General features: G+C 41.2%; 1 protein-coding gene across 15 annotated transcripts in view; it reads left to right on the top strand.

Moving 5' to 3' along the window:
* Positions 1-25,327, top strand: part of TRERF1 (transcriptional regulating factor 1) — a 100,986-nt gene that overhangs the window by 17,238 nt on the left and 58,421 nt on the right. For 10 of the 15 annotated variants that reach the window (XM_064414357.1, XM_064414355.1, XM_064414356.1 and 7 more), the window contains one exon: positions 11,229-11,284. The gene's annotated coding sequence lies outside the window, so the exon portion shown is untranslated. Of the gene's footprint in view, positions 1-45; positions 175-11,228; positions 11,285-24,185; positions 24,368-25,327 lie in introns of those variants that run through there. The other 5 variants (XM_064414349.1, XM_064414348.1, XM_064414347.1 and 2 more) reach the window with 3 other exon arrangements.

Below are 25,327 nucleotides of genomic sequence, written 5' to 3'. Positions count from 1 at the left end.
TCAGGCCACTAGTTTCCATTTCTTCCCCTTCCTCCAGTGGTGGACATGTCCTCAGTCTAGCAGGATGTTTGTCTCCTTGCTTGCACTATGGACTTTTTGCAGATTGTAGTAAAAAAATCTTGATGGAGTGTTGTTGGTTGTCAGTGGTGTCCTTGAGGAGAACGGGCCTGCAAGGTGAGGCTGAGCTGGCTGTGAGCAGCTGGCACACATTTGGTGTAAATGGTTAAATCTGCTGGATTGGATTGCTTCTGCTTCTAAAATGTCCTTGGGAAGTGCACTGCTTTTGGCCTGCTGCTGTTGGGGTGAGTCTGGTCATACACTGGCATCTGGGTCATAGTCTTTGTGCCGGTCTTGGGGCGTCGAGAAAGCCCCCAGTCCACCTAGCGAGATTGTGCTGTTGTATTTCCTATTATATTTCCTATTTGGGGTACGGTGGTGCCCCACTTTCCCCACCGGGGGTGAGGGACGGGGGTGGTGTGAAGCCATTGTTGTGGGTTTGCCATAGTGGGGAGGTGGTGTGTTTTAGGATGTTGCGATGACCTTGCTGAGTCAAACAGCTATCGTGTAGCTGCTGGTGACTGGAAAGGATTGTCCTGCAAGTGTGATCCTTTATAAGTCTATGGTCTGATTGTTCTAAGTATGGCTCTCTTGAGACAATTAAGTCACTATTTAACCAAACTGGCAAAACCACATGTCTTTGGCTTCAAGGAGTTTTCCCCACCAGGTCTGTTGATCTTAGCCTTTCTCAAGATGCTGTGGGAATACCTGCACTGTCCCTCCCCTGTGCTTGGGGTTGAGCCCACAGTAAGTGAGGGAGGACTCTCTCAGCTTTTCTAATGCCTATGTTAGAAGGGAGGAAGTGGTAGATACCAATCTTGCCCTCTCACACAGCCTTCCACACGCATCTTGCTGGTGGCCACCAAACTGTCCCCTAGAGATGCTGCCCTACCATGACTAATTTCCTGGCTTCTAATTTGAAAATGCAGTTATCAAATTGAGCCAAGTTCCAGCTTTTGTTGTATATGAAAACCTAGAAAGTGTACTTCTGGGAAGAGGTGTTGGAGTTCAGTTGTTTTTGGGTATTTCTGGTCATTGGAAGATGGGAAGGGGATTAGTAAGTGTTGAGGATTTGACTAATTTAATTGGTGTACCTTGATTTCAAAATCAAGACTAAATGCCTTGGAAGTAGTAGGTGCAAAGTCTGTCAGGTACAAAGACTGATCAAAGCTGTGATTGTTAAAGATTTATACTGTCACTTAGAATGCCATAAAAGCTGAATATGATTGGTGAGATAATCAACCAGTGTGATAAACAGGTTATCTTTCTTCTGTTGTTTATACAAATAGTTTTGTTTGTAGTATTTTGTGGACAGCAGTATTTAATGACTGTGCATGTTAGACATAACTGTTAGTTAAACTTCCTTGGGAAATACTTTAACTAATAGATGTAAAAGCATGTGAATGTAGTAAATTCTTTATGAATTGTTTTCCCAGCTATAAAAATGTTCCAGTTAAGGGAAATAACTTTTCTTAGTAAGTAAATATTACTCTAAAGGATAAGATTTTGTATTTTCTTGTGTGTTTTTCCTTTGGGATATGTGTGTGTGTTTTAAAGAAGAGTGCGAAGTGAATAAAAATTCATGCTTGGAGTATTAGTGAGTTGGTAATGCAAGGTCAGATATTTGTATTACTTACACAGCCACTTGTTTAAAAATAAACAAATTCTGATGTGCGTTTTATGTATATAAACAATTACAGATGTTGCAAAATACAAAGCACAGAGTAGAATAACAGACGTAAGCTTTAAATGTAGATGCACTGAATTAACAGAGATGCCTGAGAAGCAAATTTAGAAAAACAGGTATTGAGATGGCTCCTTTCTTTATTTGAGCAATTCAAATGTCAGAAATTGTCTAGAAGGAAATTTTTATGGCTTGTACAGTTCCAGTATCTGAAAAGCATTTTTACCAGATTTTGCATTTATTGGTGGAGCTATAAATAAAAACAGAATAATTTTGCTTGGCTTCATGGAGTTCTTGCAAATCAGTATCAACCCAACAGCTCTCAGGGTCTGGCCTCACTTTGTCCTTGGCTGGAAGAGCCAACCCAGTTCTTAAAAACTGTGGCAAAACTTGCTGGGCATTAATCTTGGACAAGATGGTTAATGAGGGGCTTTTTTGTTTTGTTTTTAATTAAAAGATATCTTTTTCAGACAGACAGTTTCCTGGGAATACTGGGAGAATCAGTTAACTAAGCCGTTTCCCATTACCAGTCTTAGTCCCAGCATTTGAAAAAGGAAAATACAACCTCCCCCTTGCCCCAGCCTCTGAGAAGCCCACCAGACAGACAGCCTTCGGTCTCCAGGGGCATCCCAGCCTGAGCACCCCTGAGGGAAATGTGCAGCACTGAAAACTCAGCAGTTTGGTAAATGAAGTAAAGGGGAAAATAAAGTCCTTGCTGTTTCAGTGTGGAAATCAAGAGAGAAATATCAAGCTTGGCTGTATGTTAGCCTAAAAATCAAGGTTAGGAAGTTCCTTGAATAGTATGAACTCAGCTTTTTTGCATGGAACTGCTTTTAGATTGCCTGGCTCTTTAGGAATTGGTTGATAAATTTTAATTTTAGCAAAAAATGAGTCAGTCAGTTACCTAAAATAACATTTTTGTTAATGCCTTGCCCCAGTGTAAAGCATTTGAAGTTCAAAAAAAAAGCCCAACCCACTTTTTTTCTGTATTTCTTCTGTCTTTAAAATTGTCTCTGTGATCTGCCAGCAAGCTGTGAAATGGTTGTGACACTCACTATCTTGACTTAAGCCCTGTATCAAGACTCCACGCCAGTCAGTGCAATGATGCGATAAGCAGAGTAGTGAAACACGTCTTCATTGCTGCATTCATTGCTGCATTGAGCTGCTTTCTGGGGCCTTTTCCTCGTGGGCTTTTGCAGGATCAGGACCACAAATTAACTTCTCCATACACTGCTTGTGACCCTTGACTGAGCATGGTAAAGGAACAAAAAGGCAGACTGTGTACTCATAGAGACACAGCAAATAAGAGGACAGTTCACCTTTTATTTTAGCTTCTGGAAGTGCAACTTTTATTGAATTGCTGGAAGTGCAACTTTTATTGAATTGCTCTTAGGGGAGGCTTGGTGACATGTAAAATGGACTTGTCCTGACTGTCTCCAGTGATCCCAGCGCTGCAGTGCTGTGGTGCCTGTCCTGCGTTTCTTGGGTTAAGAAAAGTAAAGTGAGGCAGCAGGAAGCAAGGATGTAAACTTCTCAGAAGCAGAAGGAAAATAATGACATCACTGTTTTTTCAAACTTTGAGCAGTCTTAAAGTTCTAGAGGTGTTTTCATCATATCTATTTCATGAGGAAAAATGTGTATTTTTCATAGCACTTGATGTGATCATATTTTTAACTTTTTACAGTCCTGGCATGGCAACTGCTTTGAAATAGTGTTTCTTTTATTACAGACCTGATTAGTTGGGAGGGAATGGGAATTAGAAATTTTTATAACAAGTACTGGCAGTATCTCACGCCCCCCCCTTTAAATATCTTCCGCTTTTATTTCTTTTTATTTGAAGTCATTATGTGAGGTGCATGTTATCCACTGAAATAGAAGTACATGAGGCAGTTGGATTTCAGCATTCTTGTGAACTAATCTATTTCAGCAAAAATAAGACTGTGGAACTTTTAATAAAAAGTAAAGAAAATAGGTTTTGAAAGTTTCTGACTCTGGAAACCCACTTTTTCTTCTGAAAATTTTACTTGTTGGTGTAATTTTTTTAAGGAGGTTGTACAGCTTTTGAAAAAAATGATGCTGAATGAGTATCATAGATAATACAGAAGCCTTTGTAGGATGCTCACTGACCTACCTAAGATGCCCAAGAGAGATAATTACAAACTTTGGTAGTCTACATGTAAATGCATTTTGCAAACGATTTTCCTTGCAAAAAATACAAACCAGTTACATTTTGGAGTCTGTACGTATGTAGAAAATGGACTGTAGAAGAGATGCCTATTTCAGGCAATTTTTGATGAGTTCCATATTAAAAAAATAAAATTATGGCATATTAAATTATTAGGCATCTTTACTAGGGTGTAAGAAAGATTTATGGTGCAATGAAATATTGCTGCAACCTAATTTAGAACTTGATAAATCTGGTTTTATAGGGTTGAATTATAAGGGATACCTCATTACTTGTGGGGAAAACTTTTATTGTTATTTTTGGCATCCTGGTCTTCTCTTTGGTTGAGCTGTGCTCTGTAGAAGCTGCTTTGGGCAAGATGTCTCAGCTGATCCTTTTTCAAGGGAGCTGTGCAGGATGAAGTCATAATTAAGGATCACATCCTGGCAGGCCTTTCTTACCACATGTGGTTGCTGATCTCAAGTAAAATGCTTGCAGTCCTCATTGCTCCTTGGTCAGAAATGTAGTTTTTCTTAAAATCACATATTTGTACTTCATTGTGAGATACTCCTTACTGATAGTGAATATCAGATACTTTATATACAGTATCAATAGTTACAGGAAATTAGCTCCACCAAAATTACATGTGTGCTGCCTTTCTTTTTAATCCTCTGTTCCTTTCTTCTGCATGCAGGCCCCTTGATTGCACAAGGGCATGCTTTGAGCTTAAAGTAAGAGGCAATTTATGTAGAGTATGACCTGGCATTAAGGTTTGCAACAGTAAATAGAGAACATAAAAAAAAATCCCATCCGTTTTTCAGTTTAGGAAGTCTGTAAAAAATTTGGGGTAGCAAATACTTTGATCCTCTTTGGAGACTGCTGACAGTATTCTTACAGTGCTGTTTACAGGTTCTCAGTTCAGAAAAATACCTGGAAACTAAGTTTGTGCATTTGGCTAAACTGAAGAGGAAATTTCACCTGGAAATAGTATTTCTTCATAGGGTAATAAAGAGTTTCTTGTGTGCATTGTTTCCCCCATTGAACTGACATGCAGAGTGATTGACCTTAAGCAAAGTGCACACACATGTAACTACAGCCATCTCCATGCACGTACATGAGCATGTGACAAAGGGAAACAAAACCACAGGCTTTGAGTTCAGACAGTAAATCTGAGGACCTTTTCTCCTCATTTCTGTGTGAGAAGTCTCAGCTTCTCCTGATGCTGTGTGTTACCTGGCCCTGTGGCTCCCCAAGCGTGCTGTATGGGGTGTTGTGCCTGTCACACAGGAGGAGTAAGGCATTGCTGGATGGCTTAGGTGGTCAGGTATAAGTAGCAAAGGAAGTGTTTGCATTTAGGAGACTCTCTCATCTTGGATACTTAAATGACTTACTGGCAAGGACAGCTTAATACGTTTAAGGAGAGTTGCAGTTTGGTGTATGTTGAATGTGCACCATGTTATGCACTTAGCTTCAATTATAAACCATTTGCTGAGTTTTAGTGACTCTGATGTTTAGTCTTTGCCCCCCTCCCCACTGTGTTTAGACATTAGTAGCCAAGTATTTTGCCTCTGTATGTAGCCTTAAGTTGCACTTTTTTCTGATGTAGTCATCAGATCAAATTATTTATAAAATGAGGACATCCTTTTGGACTTCATGTGTAAACAGTCATTTAAATATGTGCACAAGCAGAGAGATTCTTCTGTGTTTATCCACAGTTGAAGGCTAAACATTAATAAATGCTAACATTAAATAGCGGGTTTTTCCCCCCTCGTTCTTCACTGAAGTTTTCCCTTTAAGATTCAGATTCCTTCTCTAGATTACCCAAAGAACTTTCTCCTTGCCCATGATCAAGATACTGGTTGTAGTATGTCTCTGCTACTGTGATTATTGTGAGCTAGAGTAAGCAAGTGGTTTCTCTGGAGTGGTTCCTGCTGGACAGGTAGTCATCAAAACCATGTCTGCAATGATCACACGTGTGTTTGAGGGTAGGATCTACAGTCTCCAGGCAATATGGTGACTCCAGGACTCTAAATTCTGGAATTACCAGTGGGAACTGGAAATATGCCACCAGCTCACTAGAGTGCCATTTGAAATTTCCTTGGAGCCAAGTTTGTCTTGGGCTTGGCTTATTTCTAAGATATCTCAACAGGCAACACATTTGTAGTATGGATTTGGGGTTGGTGGGGAGGGATTCTCAATGAAGGTCAGAGGTGACTGATGATGTCTCAAACTGCTGCAGCAGAGAGACTCTCCTTTTGCTCTCTCTGCTTTTTGAATATGTTTTGCTGAAGACCTGGGAGGTGCCCATCCAGCTGGAAGGGGAGATGGAAAAGCAAGCTTTAAAACGGGATTTGAGAAATGTGCATCTTGCATAGTTTTTAAAGGTACCTACTGCTGCTAGGCTAATTTCATTTGTGTGGTTATTTCAGCTTTTTGGCTTTTGTTTTTTGCCTTTTTTAACCAAACTTGAAACATCCTCTTAGCCAATGACAGCAAGGTTTGCAAATCAAAACCAAATCTGAGCATAGCACTACACTTGAGTGAGCTGTGCTAATCTAAGACAAACTTCTGTTTCCTTCTTGGAGCTTCTCCCCCATGCTCTTGTTTGGCACATGTACAGCCCTGTGTGCTGACAGGCACCTTTGAGGCACAGATAAGTTAAAGAAGTGTCTGTGGTGGAACTGCTCCAAGCTCAGTATTTCATGTGCTTATTGGCCATCTACTCGTGGTTAGGAAGCAGGTGTTTGGAATCATGTAGGCTACAGAGAAGTCCTACATTTGTGAATTAACATCTGTAATGGAGTGGTATCAGGTCCTTTTTGTGTTCTTATGATCAGACAAAAACCTTAATCTGCCAATGAAAGTATTTTCCATAAGAAGTCAGAGTGCAAGCAGTGTGTGAGCAGAATATTTTAGGCAGCAAATATGTTGGACTGATAGAGTTCTGCATAGCCCAGCACTGCGGTTTGCATAAAAGCAGCCCCTTTAAGACCCTGTGGTCTCATGTTCTATCAGCAACTCTTTGACTGACTTTCACTTTCCCTACAGTACAAGAAGAGATAGAGAAGAGAATTTGCCATCAGTTTTCTCTCCTTGCAGTTTTCCAGACAGTTTGGCCTCAACAAATTGTGCAGCCTCCCTCTTGCCTGCGTGGGAGAGCACAGACTGCTGCTGGCGGCAAGGAGGAGAGATTAACATTCATCTGTTCTCTCCCCACTCGCTTTTCCATCCCGTGGGCATGGGAGACTTACGAATGTTCCGCTCCTTTGGGGTGTGTTTCTACTCATTGCCCTGATGGGAAGACCACAGAGACACCAGTAAGGTTGTGCAAGTTTCACATTGCTGATTAAATAGGCATATGAGGAAGTCAAATGCAGTGTTTCCCTAGAAAAGGTCAGAGTGGAAGATGGAAGGACTGGCATAAGCCTTAGGTTGCGCGCTTGCTCAGAGATCTTCTTTTCTAGAGTCTATGCATATTGAGGGCTTCATGGAAACTCTGTCTCCTCACTTGGGTCTTCCATGAAAAGTGTGTTTAGACACACTTTGAGAAGTCTGTTCCAAGCAGAGATACTTTCTTCTTTGATCTTTACTGTCTGTTTTAATGTTGCATGTATAGCCAAAAAATCTGATGTGGAATATGGGAAAAGAAATTAGGGGGGGAGTTTGTTTATCTTTGGGTGTTTTTTAAGGAAAGTTTTTTCTGATGTAGAAGCTGAAGTACTGTATAAACGTCTGCAGTATCAGTACATAGCAATGGTTGGTAACACTCAAATATAAGATGAGGAGTTTTACTTTCACTTTGTGTCGTTGTGAGGGATAAGGAAGGGTTTTGCAAACACATCTTTCTGAATGACCCTGCTTGAAGGGGAGCTCTCTCTGCCATTGTCCTTTGGTGCCCATTTGCCCTACCTAGGAGTCAGGTACTGTGGTGGGTGCACACCATGAGGAGTGGTGTATCTGCTTGCTCCTGCTTCCTTCTGCACGACACCAGCCTGCCTGTGCAGGAGCAGCAGTGGCCTCGTTGTCCCCAGCATCTCCTGCTGCTGCCAGATTTGTCCCTCTCAAATAAGAGCCAGGTATTCTTTCTCCTGCTGCTCCCCATCCTAAATGGGGAGTGGTTGATAGTCAGCATTTGTGGTTGATAGTCAGCATTTACTAATGTAGCACTGTGGAAGGTTTGTCCTCGATGGAATGGAGTTGGGAGGTCTTGCTCCTCCTTCAGTTAGTAGTTCCTGCAGGAGGGAAGGCAGTAGGACTCTTCTCATCATTTGCAGTGCTAGCCACTGCCTGGTGGGTTGTGATGAGCCAAGTGCCACTGCCACAGGCTTGGAGGCAGTGGAGCTGCCAGCGTGGACAGCAGTTGAGAGAATTGCAGAATCTAGGGAGCTTTATGAGTGGACATCCAGCACCTTGCATGAGGTGGTGGAATAGTACAGATGTGGTAATTTTTTGAAAGGTACAATGAGGATTTTACCATGTCTGTTGCTTACAGTGGAAGGGAATTTCTGTAGAGCTTGTTTGAACTTCTGGAAGGATGTTGCTAAGAGGCATCAAGTGTGGTGAGGTCAGTACAAGAAGAACAAAACCTCCCATTCAGATAAAAGCAGGGGTAAGGAAATACTGCCACGTGTGGGACTGCTTTCGGCTAAACTGGTCCGTGCAGTAATTTGTGCAGCTCTCCAGAAACGTACTATGGGTTTGAGCTTCCCAGCTCAGACAGGTCTATGTTCATGTTCCAGGCTTTGGGAAAGCAGGAACGTCACCATCTGTGTCCTACTTCATTTGAAAAAGAAACTTCAAAAAAAATCTTGAATGCCAGCCATCTGCTGATAGTGCATCCAAACTTTATCCTGGTATCTGGGAGCAGAGGAGGAAGAGAGTTTCTTAGGGGAGAGGCACTGTTGAAAGAGAAGGAGCTGCCTGTACCTGGGGTGCTCCTGGATCCAGAAACCATCAGGGCAGCATGTGCAGGATGGCTTGGCATCTCAGTGCAGCCACTTTCTGTAGTGGCCAAAACAATCTGGCCTAGAGGGAATGAATCTGAGTCCCATCCTGCTGACAGTCTGCAACACTTGGTTTATGGATTATTAAGTGGAGATTTGAGCATTTTTGTGAAGTGGATGCTCAGTGATGAGTGGTTAAGAACCACCAGATTGATGTTTGACACAAGAAGATAAGTCACTTTTTCCTTGTAGCTGGGTCATTGGGCATTATGGTGTTTCAGAAATACACTGGGGTGTGGTTTTCTACAAGCTGCCTATGAAAATAGACCCACAGTCCCAGTGGGAACTAATATGGGCCCTTAGCTGGACACAGAGCAAGAGCAGACTTGCTTCTCTTAAATTCTTATAATAAGTCTGTCCCAGCAAATGCCCACTGAATTTTGATTTGGTTATGAAGGTGCTTTTTCTGAAGTCAGCGTGTCATTTTTCTGTGTTGTATTCTCTTCTCCTCTGTATTACAGCAGTTGAGTGCTGCTTCTGTCCTGGTAGCTCTGTGAATGTCAACACAAGTAAGGCAGTAGAGAGTTAAAAAAATCCATTAATTAAAATATTTACATTGGAAGCTGCAAAACATTTACTCTTTGAGTAAAACAAACTTCCCCATTGTTCTTGTATGATTGCTACAGTTGCTCTGAAAATAGCCAGGAAGAGGTTGTGCTCTGAGGAATTTTACTGGGTTGGCAGGGGAATAGGAGGGTAGTGGGCTCTTGGTCAGTGGCTCTCTTTGTTCAGTCTTTCTGTAGTATGGACAGAAGATCTCCTCTTCCTAAGGAAAAAACTAAAAAACTAACCAAACAATTAAAAAAAAACCCAAACAAACCGCCATAGTGGTGTCATGAGTAGTCATATTATTCTGGTAATGCCAAAAAAATTAAGGATTATCAGTATAATCTGAGAAAATGGTATTTATAGGATGATTTTTTAGCACCTTGTGCAAAAAGGAAGCACCGCAGAGGTGGCAATTTGGATGCTGGCTGGGGACCCATCTACATTTTGCTGGTGGGGAGATGGCAGTGCAGTGTGGTGAAGGATGTCACCTCTCTGTGGCACTGAGCCCCTGTGGGTTCCTGCTGGGTCTCCTGATACTGCTGCAGCTGCTCGGTGTTGAAAAAAAAACAAGTGAGGGTGCACCTGTTTTTTTACTTTAGGCACAGGGATACCTTTAGTAGCATCACTAAAGGACAGGTGGGCAAACATGAAAGCTCTTCGCTTCAAATGCTTTAATTCCCAGATAACTGGATTGAAAAATTAAGCATTGTTTGTTTGGTTTTTTAATAGTATTCTCTTGCATGCCATTTCACCATTGCACATTTCTGACCTTTTCCACTCTGGCATTGGACTAACAGGCTTCTGGACTTCCTGGGCAGGACACTGGAAGGTCTGAAAGAGTGTGAAGGAATTGGTTTGTTTGGTTTTGTAGGCCCTTGATTCACACTTTTCACTCTAGGCAAACTCTTAGAGTTTTTCAGGTTGCCAGATGGGAGGTCTCTCTTCTGCCCTAGTGACTCATGGACTGGCTGGATTGCAGGTCATGTCATCTCTTCTTCCTAGTGCTGTGGCAAAGTGTTTGTTCAAGCCTGAGCCTATCCAGACTGTAAATTTTATTGACAATTTTAAGGTTGCAAATTTTTGGTTAGGTGTGTGGTATTCTTTCATCTGACCCCAAGTATGCCAGACTATGTCATGTTTACTTATGTTATAAAAACACCTTGGTTGCTTTGAAAGGTTGGTCTGTAAAGGAGTTAGGAAATTAAATGTACTTGTTTGGGGTAGGCATAATTTAAACTTTAGCATGAGAATTTTGTTCCATACATTTCTTGCATGTTTTACTGTTTTTTAAGAGAGGCTGCATGCTGACAGATTCTTGGCCTGGAGATAAAAAGCACTGCTTACCCAGGTTTGATAGCCTGATGGAAAATTGTCTCCACGATGTATAACACTGCTGGGATTATTTCTAGCCATTACCGTTGGTCTCATTTTACAACTGTTCACATTATGTAATTTGATGCTCATTTAATTTAATGAGAGGATGCTGCAGACTTACTTATGACTCTGCAGGACAACCTGTACACTTTGGCCACCTCTGGTAGCCCTGCCAAAGGAGGAAGAGCATGTTTCTTACGGGACATGTTACAACATCTTTAATACCTTTATTATCCATGCTTCCCAGATTGCCACAAATGGGATGGCGACTTGCCTGGGGGTAGATTATATTGGAATGGCAGGAGAACTTTAACTTTTTTTTTTTCCTTTAACTGCTTATTAGACTTCTGTTGTAAGGTTATCAGGAGGTATTAATGGGTTTTTCCTTTTGTTGCAGATGGAATTTCATGACTTGCTGTATTTTGAATAGAACGAGGAGATGTGTCTGATAAGGTAAGAGAGAGGGTAAGATAAACATGTTCCTACACAAAGCTGTCACACTAGATGGACTTTGGGTTGAGGATAATTTTTTTCCCTGGCATAACCCTGCAAATAATTGTGATAATCATTTTTAAGTTAAATCTGCCTCTAAGCTTCTGAGCAAAAGCCATCTCTGTTCTATACAGCTTCTGACCAGTTCTTTCTCCTGGTGAAGTGATGTACAAAGGCCAGAAGACAAAAAGCGATGCCCTTGCAGGCACAGTGGTTAGCAAGATAGTCATGCTATTATTTTAGAGCTTTTTTTTTTCAAGTAACAGAGGATGTAGAGAAGTTTTTCTTTCGTTTTGAGATATTGCCTCCCCCCACATCCCCACCCCAGATATTTAAAAGTTCAAAAGATCTTTGAGCTGTTTTAAGTTCTACACTTTAAAACTTGTTTTTCTTGTTGCAGTATTCTCAAATTTGGACTGTTTTTTATTAGAACAAGAGTATACATGTGTAGAAATGCTCTAGATTTGAGTTTGAAATTAATATTTGCTGTCCTTAATGTGCTGAGGAAACTGCAAGTTTGCTGATCTTTTAAAATTTATCTTCTAATGGCGTTTTTAAAAGGTAGTGTTTAGGTGGATACTTTTTTTCCTTATGGTTTTTACTTCAGAGGTTTCCACTTTTAGAGAGGAATAAATGTCTGTAAAACTCTTAGGTGTTGGGAGAACCACATTCAAACAACAAAGAGCCAAGCACAAAAGTAGTGTTACCTAGAGATTGTCGCTGTCTTTCAATGTACAATCCACGCTGCAGCTATCCAGCTCTATCACTTGTTTGTTTCATTTTTGTCTCCCCCTTCTTCCTGAGTTCTGTACAATTTTACAGGCCTCAAAAATCCCTATTGTTCTTTTTGGCTTTTGGTTGGAAAATGTCATGGAAACAGCTAAATGCATGATGCCATTGTATGAGGATCAGGACTAAATGACTTTCCTTGGATTCATTTAGCTCTTGTAGATGCTCTTGAGTTTTTTTTTGTTTGTCTGGGGTTTTTTTTTCTTTTTTCATATAAGTTTTGTTTTCCAAGGAAGGTGGATTTATTTTTGGAGGGTGGCTGCTCAAGCAAGAACTGAAAACTTTGAATGACTCTTGGCACTGTGTGGTATATGCGAGAACAAAGACTTGGTGGCTGCCTGTTTTTTTCTTTTTTTTTTTTTTTTTGCAAATACTAGACATTTTGTCCATTCAAACGACCCTCTTTCATGCTGCTGTTGGATCTTGTTATGAATATTTTATCCAAAGGCTTACTCTCTACATGAAGGTGGTCTTGTATGTGTATAATTAGTAAAACACAGCTCTCCAGGTGAGAGAGCTTGCAGTGTGCAGCACTGTTGCACAAAGCACCTCGCATACCTCATTTGTTATGTAAACAAGCTGCTTCACTTGCACGTGTTCCAACCAGTCCTTCTATCCTCCAAGAACAGGTAATTAAAATTGTTTTCAGGACCTCTTAGAGTTCCCAGCCCAGCTGCACTGGCACCCCTCTGCACCACTGCTGTCGCACCGTGCCCGTGGCACTGCTGTGGCTGGGGGCTGAGCGGTGCCCACTGTGGCACTGCCACCAGCGTGTGTGTGCTCTTGTTGAAAAGAAGCATAGCTAGAATGGGACAGGTAGAAGTGCTCATGTTCAGATTCAGTTCACTGAGAAGTCTGTTTGTCCGGTGTCAAAGCAATGCTGGGGACTTCGGTGTGCGTCAGCAATTGGGACGGGACAATTTGATGAGACAACAATTCAGTCATTCAGCTGCTGGTGTTCTCTGAAGACATTATTCTCACGTATTATACAGTGTACATGCGTTACACTGTGTAATTTTATGTACTGCTCTCTTCTGTGGAGTAAATATTGACAAATCTGTGTGCTGTAGCATGGGCAGCTCTTGTAGCACAGCAGCTGATTGCTGTTGTACTGTCTCTCCCAGTGCAAGTTCATTCTCTCCTTGTCTTGTAAAACAGCCACTGAGGAGGCTCTGTTGCTAGCAAGCTTTGCAACTTGAGGCCGTGACACCTCCATGACACTTCCTCTCACCACTGCTTTATTGCCAGCTGTAGGCACATGCAAACTGTGAGATAGATCCCAGCAGCTGGATTGGCATTAAAATGAGATTCTGTGATGAAGAAGTAGCACTTTCCACTGGTTGTCATCTTTCACCTCTAAAAGGAAATATTCTGTCCTCATTTTGTGTGATACCTTCTCAGTGTAAAATTCAATTCTGAGCTAGGAATGGGTGTGTTTTGCTCTCCTTTCTCCAAGAGGTCTTTGTTTATCCTTTCCCCAGCAGCCTGGGCTGGAGAAGTGATACTGTCCCACTCCTTGTCCTCCTGTATTGCAAGAAGTGTCTGTCCTGGTCATGTTCCTTCTCGAGGCTGCAGTGTCACTCATTCTTTGAACCATCCCTAGCTACTAAACATATCATCTGTGTTACTTCATTTATTTCATTTTTTTTAACTTCCTGCTCCCTTTCTGCATTCCCTCTCTGCATTTACATTTAGGTTTTCATCCTTCCATACAGTCATCTGGATTCTGCCCCAAATATGCCCTCAGGTCTTAACTGTGCCTCCTATAAATGTTTTCCATTGGTTGCTTAGTTTTCATGGATATTTCCCAACCCATTCCTTTCTGTTTCTTCTTCAGGACGAGTCAGTCTGCTGCACTCCCACATTTTGTGCTGCCATAGCAATTTAAGGGGTTTAGATACCATTTAAAGCAACAATAGATGGTCCACTCTGTGCAGAAATAATCTTGTTTTAATGCTAGCCATGGTGACTTCCTGGTAATGGCTGGCTTTTGGCATCTGTTCTCCTGATTACATGACAGGGTAGAATTAAAAAAATGAATGATAGCTCTTTTGATATTCCTGAAGTCTAGTGATGAAATTATGAGACTTGGCAAGCTTGTAGTGATGTTGAGAGGTGCCAGACCTCTCACCCAGTATTTTCTTTTCCTTCCCCTATGTTTCCCTGTGCCTTTATCTTGCTTCCTTCCGAGCAGTCCGGAGCCCTTGTGAATTGCAAGTCCAGTTTTGCATGAGGTCTGCCCAATAGCTCAGATCATAAATATAAAATCATTCTATAAGGTCTAATCTATTTTCGGAGTTACACTTGTGAGATAAAAATTACTTTGCTCGCTGAAACAGCATTGTGTCATTTTTGAAAGGAAATGACAAGGAAGTAACTCTTATCAGGCCTATTTTCAACCACTGTTAGCTTAGACCTGACAAATGGTGTCTGCAAGGTCTCTTAACAGTTCCAAATTAGGTTGCCAATTAATATTGACTATTTAAAAAGCAGTAGGTTGATGTATATTCTGTTATTAATAGCTGTTAATGCCCTTCATAATAGTAGTCTGTTTTGCAAACGTTTTCTGGTTGTTCTTTTCTAATAAGTCTTGGCAGTGAAACCCCCGATTTTACACATGCAGAACCACGGTGACTCGTTGAAGTGTTTGTGTGGGTTTTGGTTCTTTTTATTTTTTTTTCCATTTTGGGTGTGTTTGTCTTGTTTACTGGGAGTAACGCTTGATTTTGATGAGACCAAATAGAGGCAAAGTCCAGAATTACTTCTGTCCAAACTGGTAAATTCTGGTTTCTCCTTGTGTTAGTGCAGGTCAGCACGGAACTCTTGCATCACTGCTAGATGAATTTTAATAATTTCCTTTGACATTGCTGGTGAATACTTTTGTCTCTACAGAAGAAAACTTTCACAATAAGAAAGGTAATTTGAATAAAATGGTAACAGGTAATTTGAGTTTCTTTTCTTGTGTTACTTAGCTGTTATGTCACAATGTGTGGAAAGTACCTGGAAAGCACAAGGAGAAAAATGGGAAATCTCATGCATGAGGAAAAGCCTCTAGATAAGAGTGTGTAGGGGGAGAATATATACATAAATGTAGACATCAAGGTAAATGCTTTTTCCTTTTCTTTTTCTTCCAGAAAATTTGAATATTTGCACAATCTGATGTTGCAAGTTTTAAATGCTTAACACTTCTAAAAGAATAAATTACTTCAGTGCCTGAATTTGTAGATAACTGTCAGCTTCAAAGGATCAAGTGAGTTGGAAGGAATGTCTGGAGAGCTCAGTATAGACAGGTATCAGGCAGAATATAGAAATGAGGGGAGTACAGCTAACAGAGACCTAGATGTAATTTTATATATGAATTAAGAGTAATTATGCTACAAAAAGCAGATTTCTGTGGTTCTGCTTTTAGTGTAAATGTAGGATACTCACTTCTCCCTCTACATCTCCGTCACAGTACGTTTCCCAAACTGCTTGTTACAAGAATTGTGTTGCTTCTGTAAAAATTAAGAATGAAAATTCACCCATTTAATACTTTTCCAACTACCCTTACAAAAAGGACTACCTTTGGCTTTGAAATATCCTTGTTGTGAGCTGGCTGGCTCTCTAAGAAATAAGTAACTTTGCACTCTTGACTAAGCAATTAAAAGAAAATGAAATCAGTACTGTAAAATGGACATTAAAGCTATAGGGATGAGATGGAAAGAGCCACTTCAGCTTCTGCTTGAGAAGTGAACTGATGTGAAGTTCCCCTTGGAGTGTGTAAAGCACAAAGGGGAGGGGTAGTTGAGGTGTGAGGTCTCTGGGGTGCTTGTTGCCTGTCTTTCACTCCACCCAGTGAGCCAGGGCAGGGTATTAAACCTGGCCAGAAACACTGGCTTCTAGACTTCACTAGGCTTCTCCCTAGGTTTATTTTCCTGACCTGGGTGCTCTGGGCTACAGGGAGGTGCCAGGGCAGCTCCTGGGGGTTGCACTTGTCCCTTTGGGGTGGGCAGTCACTGGAGCAGGACTGTGGGGTGATGGGAGCATCAGTGCTGGTGGTAATCCCTGAGCCTACCAGCCTGGCCGGACACACCCTCCTTTCATCCTTCCTGGGTGTTGGTGCTGTGACTGGGGCTGGGAGATGGGGAGTGGGGAGCAGGTGACAGGGTACCAGCTCTGTGGCTGGGACTGGCTGCCAATTTCAGTGATTGAAAATAGTGCTGCCAGCCAGAAACTTCCAACTGCAGCTCTGATAATGACTGGTGGTGTGGTTTTGGGCAACTCCCTTGGTTGTCTTTGAGTCAGCTCCCCTTTCAGTAAAAAGAGGATGATACTTACTGTTGAAGTGATTAATTATGGTTCTTCAGATGTTGAAGTCCTGCCATGTATTCTTACCCTTGATATGGAGAACCTTCTCTGCTTTTGTTAAGTGTGGCTTCAGGAAGATGACCCAAGTGCCAACCACCACTACCAGTCTTCTGAATCTTGGCCCCTCTCTTCCTCTTTTCCTTTATCTCTGCATCTCCCTCTTGACTGTCCATTATTCATATCAAACCTTTCCTGAATTAAAGACAGGGTGGCAGATAGAGTTAAAAGGAAAATTTGAGTTGAGGCTCCTAGCAGTGAGGTTAAGGGTTTGCTACTGGTGTAGTGAGATACAGAAATGTTCTGCTTTTTTCTCCGAAACCCATTCCGTGTGAAGGTTGTACAGTTTCCAAGCTCAGAGTTGGCTGCCAACTTTAGACATGCTAGTAACTTGCTGGCTTTAAAAAAATATATATAAAATAAACAAGTCTAAAAATATTATTTGGGGGAGTGGCTGAATGAAAAATTGCAAAATTCGCATAGGAAATTAAATTTAACTTAACCACCCCCTAGATATTTAAATGAAAGTATTAGTTAAGGTACCCAGACAGAGCTGAGAGAACACCAAAAGCTAGTTTGCTGTTAATCTCCCACAAAAAATGTGTTGTCTGAATTCATGAGTGACCTCCAGCTGCAGGTGGTAACTTTTGCTCCAGGTGGAAGAGAGGATGTGCTGAAGGGGCTAAGAGTTCTCCTTATTCCACCCACTGGAGTGGTGGGCTGTAAGGAGCAGGCAGCTCTCAGTGCTCCTGCTGGGTGCCTTTCTGCAGCCAAGCACACAGGGTGGGACTCTCTTGATTCTCTGGTGGCCCTGCTGATGCTCAGACAGTAGCCAGGGCTCTGGTGACTTGTGGGCTTCATAAAGCCCAAGGAATGGGCTTTAGTTTTAGAAAAGGTAGTCTTGGAAGTACAAAGGCTTCCGTCCCCAAAATGAGTATCTGGTGTCTGTTCATCCTGTCCTGCTAGAGCAGATCCTGAATTCTCACTCAGTGATTTCCATAGTGAGTCCATAACTTCTGGTGCTACCTTACAGAGATGTCCTTTCCTGACTATAAATGCCTGTCCTATTTTTGTTTCTCTTTATCCATGGAGAGATGTAATACAGTACCTGGATGTGGTATAATTCATAGTGCTTTTGTTAAATACAAGTTAATATCAGTTCAAAAATGGAGAGAGACATAGATGGATATCATAAACTTTGTTTTTCAAACATGCCATTTCCATACTTGGAAGTCACTTCATGTGCCTCGTTTATCCACACAAAAATTTGCATCTTCAGCACCAATTAACATCAGGTAGAGCAGCAGAACAGTAGATGGCTGTCTGTCCTGGAGCTCTGGCAAATGCCTTGAATACCCTGAACTGAGGCCTTGGAGCGCTTTGAAGACAAATGAACCTTTTTTTGAATATTCTAACGGTGTGTAGGGAGCAGCAGGTGCTTCTGAAGAGTTGTGCTCCAAGAGCCATACTTGTTGGAATTAACTGAATGCAGAGGTCTGTGCTTGTGAATGGATAGCACTGCTGCAGTGGGAAAGGTGTAAATGCCAAAGGAATTGCACAAGATTTTAGTCAGCTGGATAAGATAGAAAGTGCTTCTTGGAGAAACTGCATTTAGCAAGCTTGCTGTCAATGAGTTTCTGAGCATACTACGCATCATATCAATCAACTGTAATTATGTACAGTCAGGCAGAGAAGATTAATTCTGAATTCTTCAAAACCATTTCATCTGACCAGAAGCATCTTTTGGGGGCCTAGCTGTGGCTAATGTGTTCTTTATCTTCTGAGTAAATTTTGGCAGAGACATTTAGCCATTTTGTTGGTAAGTCACTGATAGCCATTATCCTCTTGGATAAGCCAAATATGCAGACTGTTTAAACTCTTTATATAAGATGTATTCTCTGAATATTTCACTGTTCTTGTGGTAGTTTCTTTTCCAAAGTGAATAGACCAGAAATGCATGTTGCACTTGTTGTTACTGTTTTTTAGATAACACTTTCCCTCCCTGCCTTGCCTTATACAAATAATGCTCTTATCCATCCAGAGGTTACGCTTCCTTGCTTAGCTGCAGATTTGTGCAGGAAATTTAATGTCTAGATGGTGTCTGCTGTAACCTCTAGTAATTTTTACAGGATTGATGCCTTCCCAAATGCAGTTCCCCAAAGGTATCTCTCAGAGTTCTCTATTTTTTTAATTTTTTTTTTTTAATTCCTAGAAATTGGTAATTTTGTGTTGTGGTTGTATTAAAACCAGCTGCTGCTCTGACAAACTATACCGAGCTAAAAGTATACTTTACCACAAAGTAACCTTACTAGTGTTTTGCTTACCATTGTTCCAGGTTTCATGTTCTGTACAGATGGCAAGAATGGGTTTTATATTTTCCTTCTGATCGCTGGTAATGGCAATGGACAGCATCCCATTATGCCCCCAAAATACCAAGAAAAAAATACAAGAGGAGGTACATGGTGTCATTACAAATAACACAAGATTTTGTATCATTGAACTTCTTGTACTCTGCAGTTTAGGTTTGTGTGAACATAATTACAGCTTTGAATTCTTTCTTTTAAATATTGCATGTATGTGGGGGAGTAGTTGTTTTGTTTTTGCTAAGTAGCATTTTTCCAGACAATTGCATTCATACCACTTGTGTTCTTTTTTGAAGGTTAAATTTAATATTGATAGGGTTTTTTGGTCTAGTTTTTATATGAGATTAAGTACCAGACAGTTGCACATTTACCATCAGCTAATAGTCAGAAGGTACAGTCTCACAAAGACTTGGCTAAAACTAAATGAATAGCTCTCAATTTCCTGTGGGTGTGGGCTTTTGTGTGTGTGTGTGCACTGCTTACCAATAAGGAATGGAGCAACTTTCTTCTGAGATAGCTACGCTGCCAACTTTTATGCTGCTGAAGTAATTTTGTTAAACAGGAGGAAGAAAAAAATTTCATAAATTGTCAAAAGGAATTTGACTGCAAAGTGTGCCAGCAGGGTTGGGTCTGTTTTTCCTCCTCCATTTTATCAGGAGGAAAGTAGGCTCATTGCTTTTGTACTTTATTGGCCTTTTGCTTTCAAATAGTGAGCCTTAACAGTATACTCCTTTCATGATTTATTTCAACAGTTGCCTGTGACTGTAGTATTTGGACACACCTCGTGGAGATTAAAAAGGTCAAGACTTTTACTTCCACAGAGATGTTGTACACAGCCTCGTTTTGGGCATCTCACTGTGGAGTGACTCAGTGGCCCTGGGGCAGAGTGGGAAGGCTGTGGGGATTTGAGTGATGGGACCAAAGCCATCTTCTGCTGGTCAGGGAATGCTCTGTTTGGTCTGTCTGTTACAGGCTCAGATGAATTTTACCTCCAATGTATACTAGTGTTGTCACTTTGATCCTGTGCCTTGCTAGGTGTTATTCTCATGGTGGCATGCTATTTCTTCTGCAAAGGAGAAGTGGGCACACTCTGGCCCTTACCTGTCTGTGCTGTTAAAAGACAGGGAAACAAGTAGACATGACTGTGTACCACTTAAACTTCCTCTGGATTTCTTGAGTAGACAACTTGGAAGAGCAAATTATCTCTGTTATTTTTCTCTCTGCTTTCTTCTCCTGACTTGTAGCTTAAAATATCATCCCCTTTAGTAGCCTTAAGAGAGGTAGATGATGAAGTCTTCATTAGAAGTATTCTCTGCAGTTAAATTAGTTACACCATCAATCCCACTAACAAAGTTCAGTGGAAGTAGAGTGTTTTGACACCATGTCAGAAGGATATCCAGCAAGCTTTTACTGATTGAAAAACATGCCTGGGGTATACCTATGCAGCTTGCTGTGCAACTTTTTCCTTTTATGATCTTTTGGACGGCCCACACTGCCTAGAAAACTTGGCATTTCCACCGAGAGAGACCGTTGGAGAACTGTCCAGGGATGTCTGCATGATCTCTAGCAATTTTTAAATGTGTGCTCCACGTGTCACTGACTCGGGGAGCAGCTGTTGTTCCTCAGTTCTGGTTTGAGGGCCAGAGCCAGATGAGGGCGTGTTCTTGCTTCCCCAGTTTTCAGATGCGGTGTGAGGGAATGAAAGGAATAAGATGGCATGCTCTGAATAACCCTGATGAAGAGAGAGTCTTGAAATTATTTGTAGTTCTGAATACTTAACACACAAAAGGAGGTGAAAACTCTTGTTTAATGTAGCATTCAGCAGGATCAGTAGTTGAGGATCATCTGGAGGATGATATGAAGCTCTGACACTGGTTTCTGGTGAGACCTGGTATTACATGAGGTCTGAGTGAAAGTAGCAGTGGCCACTGTTCAGCAAAACCCTAGGTGATAGTGGTTAATACAAGGTATTCTCTTACATTATTGAAGGGCATTTATTAAAACAAGAAAGATGACTGTATGGCCAGATGTTGATGGATCCTGGTGCAAGAATCAAAGCAAGCAATACTCTTTAGGCACTGGTGAGTCACATACAGTTTGGAGATCCTGTGCTGTCTGTCATGCAAGACAAGTTCACATTTGCATAGGCTGCCTTTTTTCCATGCATGGCTTTGGTGTCCCTACTGATTAAATTTTAAATTATTTCCTTATGTTTTTAGCTGTTGATTTAATATTAAAGTGTGTACTCTTTTTCTGATTGCTTTTCCTTTTTCATATATGGGTATATTTTCTTCTTTATTAAAGATATACACTTTTATTTAATAGTAGAATAGCACCTCAAGAGCAGGTGAAAGTGAGGATAGGCCTTCTATGTTACTTTTCTCCTGTTTAAAACAAATTTAGACGTACCTGATATTTACTAGCAGTCCCTTGCTTATCCAGGGAAATAATCTTTAAAGACCAGGTCCTGAGAGTATTCTTTTCATTTGGAAGGGGTTAACCTGAGCCTTTCATGTTGAGACAGTGTGGCTGGGACATAGAAACACAACCATACAGATTGCTGTAGGTGGGAATGTGGTTTGTATAAATAGTTTTCTTAGCAGGTGATGAACTTTTTCCTTAATCATTTAATTACTTAATTTCAGGAAATCTTTGGGGGAAGAAAATGTCTGGGAAGCTCTGCCAGACACCTACGTAGGTGAGCCAGTAGAGAAAAAAAAGGGACGATGAAGTTGGATGTAGGGCAGGAAGCACTGGATCAAGGGTTGGCCAGAAATGCTGAATTACAGATTTTGGGGAGGCAGGACATGAGGATTTCTGGTGGTTAGCCCAACAGCAAGTTACTTTAGCCTCAGAGTTTCCACCTGTGTGAGACAATTTATAATACAAGCCTCAGAAGTACTGTGAAAGTACTAAATTACTGCTTTCAGTGGAAGATCAGAGGATGCTTTGAATAAAGCTTTACAAAAGTGCACAGTGTTCTTACACACAAACTATTTGGTATTAATAGTATCTCTTAAATGACAAGGAAGGTGAAATGTGCCAGATTTGTGAAGCTGGAGAAATGTTTGCTCATTATTTTGAAAGAGATAGAAAGTGCAGATGGAGAAGGGAGGATTGAAACCTAGGTTTGGAGCAAAAAGTCCTTTGGGCTGTCATCATGGATGTGGTTTGGAAATCCTTCATTTTGTTACCTTGTGTCTGCCAATTGGCTTTGTAGGTGGCTGAGCATATTTCTGAGCTGGTTGAGAGGGAAGAGGGTGTTCACCAGTGCGGAGTAATGCAGGGCAGAGGAAGCTGCTGCGCAAACTCTCTCTTTGAAGATGTGGCAAACCAGGAACTGCTGTAGTCCTTTTCTTAAATAGGAAATACATGCAGCCACAAAAGACAAGTGACTGGCTGGAGCCTGTGGTAGAAATATTAAGTTGCAAGAAGTATTCTTTCAGGCTACTTTGGTGTTTAGATAATACTTCAAAAGCTGAAAAAAATGCCGATGTATAACCTGCCTGCAGAATAACAATGGGCAGCATTTTAACCTGCATGCCCACAGAATGATTGTGCTCTCATCGAATCACAGAATGTTTTGGGTTGAACCTGAGGGATCATCTCATTCCAACCCCCCTGCCATGGGCATGCATGGATATCTCCCACCAGAGCAGGCTGCTCAGAGCTCCATCCAGCCTGGCCTTGAACACTTCCAGGGATGGGGCAGCCACAGCTTCTCTGGGCAACCTGTGCCAGTGCCTCACCACCCTCACAGGAAAGATTTTCTTCCAAAAGTACAGTGATGCCTTTATCCATGCTGCTTGGTGTCACTGTGATGAAGGGACTCTTCATAGCAGGGGGATCATTGCAGCACTGTCCCCACTGTCAGAGTGTGTCTGTCCTGCCCATGCTCCACTTCTCCTCTGCCACAGGTTTGATGTGGGCTTGCAAAAATGGTTTGGTTTGCTTGAAACCAGCTCACAGAGAATGGGGAAGATTCCCATTGTCTCAGATGTCTGGAGCCTCTTGCTGTATTTCAGTTGGGCTGTTAACAGTGAGGTGTGACCTTTCTGTGAGCAGGTGAGAAGTGAAAGTTCTGCCTCTCCCTTGCTTGGATACTAACATGTTCAGAAATGAGGAAATAGCTTTAACTTTGTGATGGAGGCCAAAACACTAAAAAAAGCCCCAAACACACTTACTCAGAGAAGTGAGTCCTCAGCTTGATTTTTTAGGAACAGCAACATGATGGTCAGGGTGTGTTCTCCTCTTGGACACGTTGGCCATCCTTTGTTAGGTATGGCAAATTAAACATTTCATTTTTAAATGAGCTGTGGTAGATATGTTCTAATATCCTAGGGAAGGCTTTGTGGCTAGTAATTAATTCTGGTAATTAATTCTGCTGTTGGGCTAGGGTTCAACAAAGGGTTGCATAGGTTTTACTTAGGCAACAGTAACCTGAGGAGTTGTGTTGAAATTTCTTTGACCTTTGTTAAAAAGTTAAAGCCCTATTAAAGTTTAGCCTGGGAGAACACCTTTAGGTCTACGTTATATTCCTGTTCTAGGAATAAATCCATACGGGAAAAACAGCACTGAGCACTTTGGTCTGGCATCTAGGTCCTTCTTTTAAAGGGAATCCTCTCATAACATGCTGTAACATCACCTGACCTCACCACCTCTGACTCAGCTCTTGGAGGGTTCAGATTCTGGGTTCGGATTCTTTTGCCCATGCTCACCTTCATCCTGCTTTCTCAGCACACCACTGCAATGCTGGTGCCATTTGTCTAAAAGATAAAGTGTTCTTACTCTAAAAAAGAAAAAGTAGTACAACTGAATTGCTACTTTTGTCTATAAATATTACTATTTAATAATGATGATGATAGGAATTCTTTTTTTTGGGCTGAAAGCAGAAGTAGCACTATGTCCTGAGTGAAGTTCAACCACAGGGGTTTTTTTATAGTCATTAAATGCCTTATTGTATTTAAAAAACCAAAACAAATATTTTTGTTTTGGAAGAATGAGTATCTGATATGACAGCGTAGAGCAAAAGTTTATTATGCATATACAGTTGAAATAAGTTAACTTGTTTAAACTGTATTGTAGAAGCAGTGCTTCTGCATTTGAAAAAGTTTCATGACTTCATATAACCATATCAACATGTTTCCATAGTTAATTTCCAGCCTACAATTGTATTATGCCTTGTCTAATGGAACATCATAATATTAAGTAAACCAATAACCCTAATGTTAATGTTGCTGATGCTTTATTAGATACTACATAAAGAAAAAAACCCAACCAAACACCAAAACAACAACAAAACAACAAACTTCAATCCTGCACTGACTTAACCAGGATATGTTTTAACTTGTTAAATTTTTTTGTAGGGGGAAAGTGGAGGTCACATCTAAAAATGTTGCATCCAGTGCTCAAAATGGACCAGCACACAACACTATGCTGAACTGTTGTGTACTGTTGCTTGAGAGGACATCAAATGTGCACCCACTGCTGTTCAGTGCTTTTCTGCAGAGAAGAACAGACTTTATGCTGGGACTTCCATCACATTTATGTATGTCCACATCTATGCAGCAAATAGAGAATTAATGTAGTGAGTATGAACAGGTGATGAGGCAATGTGATCACTTGGAAAGGAAAGGGAGGAGTGACAGCCTGGTACTGGTAATTATACTGAACAAAGGTATTTCTTTCTAAATTTGAAAATGGCACCAAAAATCAGGGATACGGTAAATATGTCCTCTGTCACACAGAGAGTTAATTTCCTTTTGGTGTGGGCTTGTTTGAGTAATCCTAATGTTAGCACAGGCCAGTCCAGCTCTGTACCTTATGCAGAGGGTAGGGCTGGCTACATTCAGGAGAGAGTTTACATTGGAAGGGAGCTGGGGTGGTGGGAAGAAGCTAACAAAACACAGAGACCTTGCAGCACTGCTGAAAGACTGGATATGTTTCTTGGATGCAAAAGCCAAGCAGGTCTTCTAGGAGCATATAATGTTTTACCAGTGTGTGATGGCAGAGGATCATTACTGGAATACAGAGTCCAATTCTTACGTGCCTGCAGAAAGCTGAGAGATTGATTACAGTTGGAAAACCTGTTTTACTGTTAGTCTTTTCTAAATAAAAAGCTTTGCATGCTTGCGTCAAGTGAAGTGGATGAGTTGTATTTTGCAAATATCTATAGAGGAAAAAAAGTACAGAACTCTTCAGTTTAGTAGGAGGAGGTGTAATGAGATTGAATAGCTGAAAGTTGAAACCAGAAGAATCTGGGCTACTTGTAACACACAAACTATTAAACAGAATAAATTATTTGCTCAAACAGCTCCCTTTGGACATGACAGATTCCTAATCACTTGCCTGGGAATTAGACTACAGCAAGGGAGAGTATTGCTGTGTGTGTGTTTATAGCAAGCCATGTATGTGCATATAGGTCTGTGGCACACCTTGGGTGGAAGGTCAGACTGGTGATTGCAGTGGTCTCTTCTGTTTTCCACATCATCCACTATCATCTCTAGGA

The sequence above is a fragment of the Passer domesticus genome, chromosome 3 (genome assembly GCF_036417665.1).
Source record: "Passer domesticus isolate bPasDom1 chromosome 3, bPasDom1.hap1, whole genome shotgun sequence".
Taxonomy (NCBI): Eukaryota; Metazoa; Chordata; class Aves; order Passeriformes; family Passeridae; genus Passer; species Passer domesticus.
The sequence above is the reverse complement of the archived record's forward strand: the minus strand, read 5'-3'. Positions and strand labels throughout refer to the sequence as shown.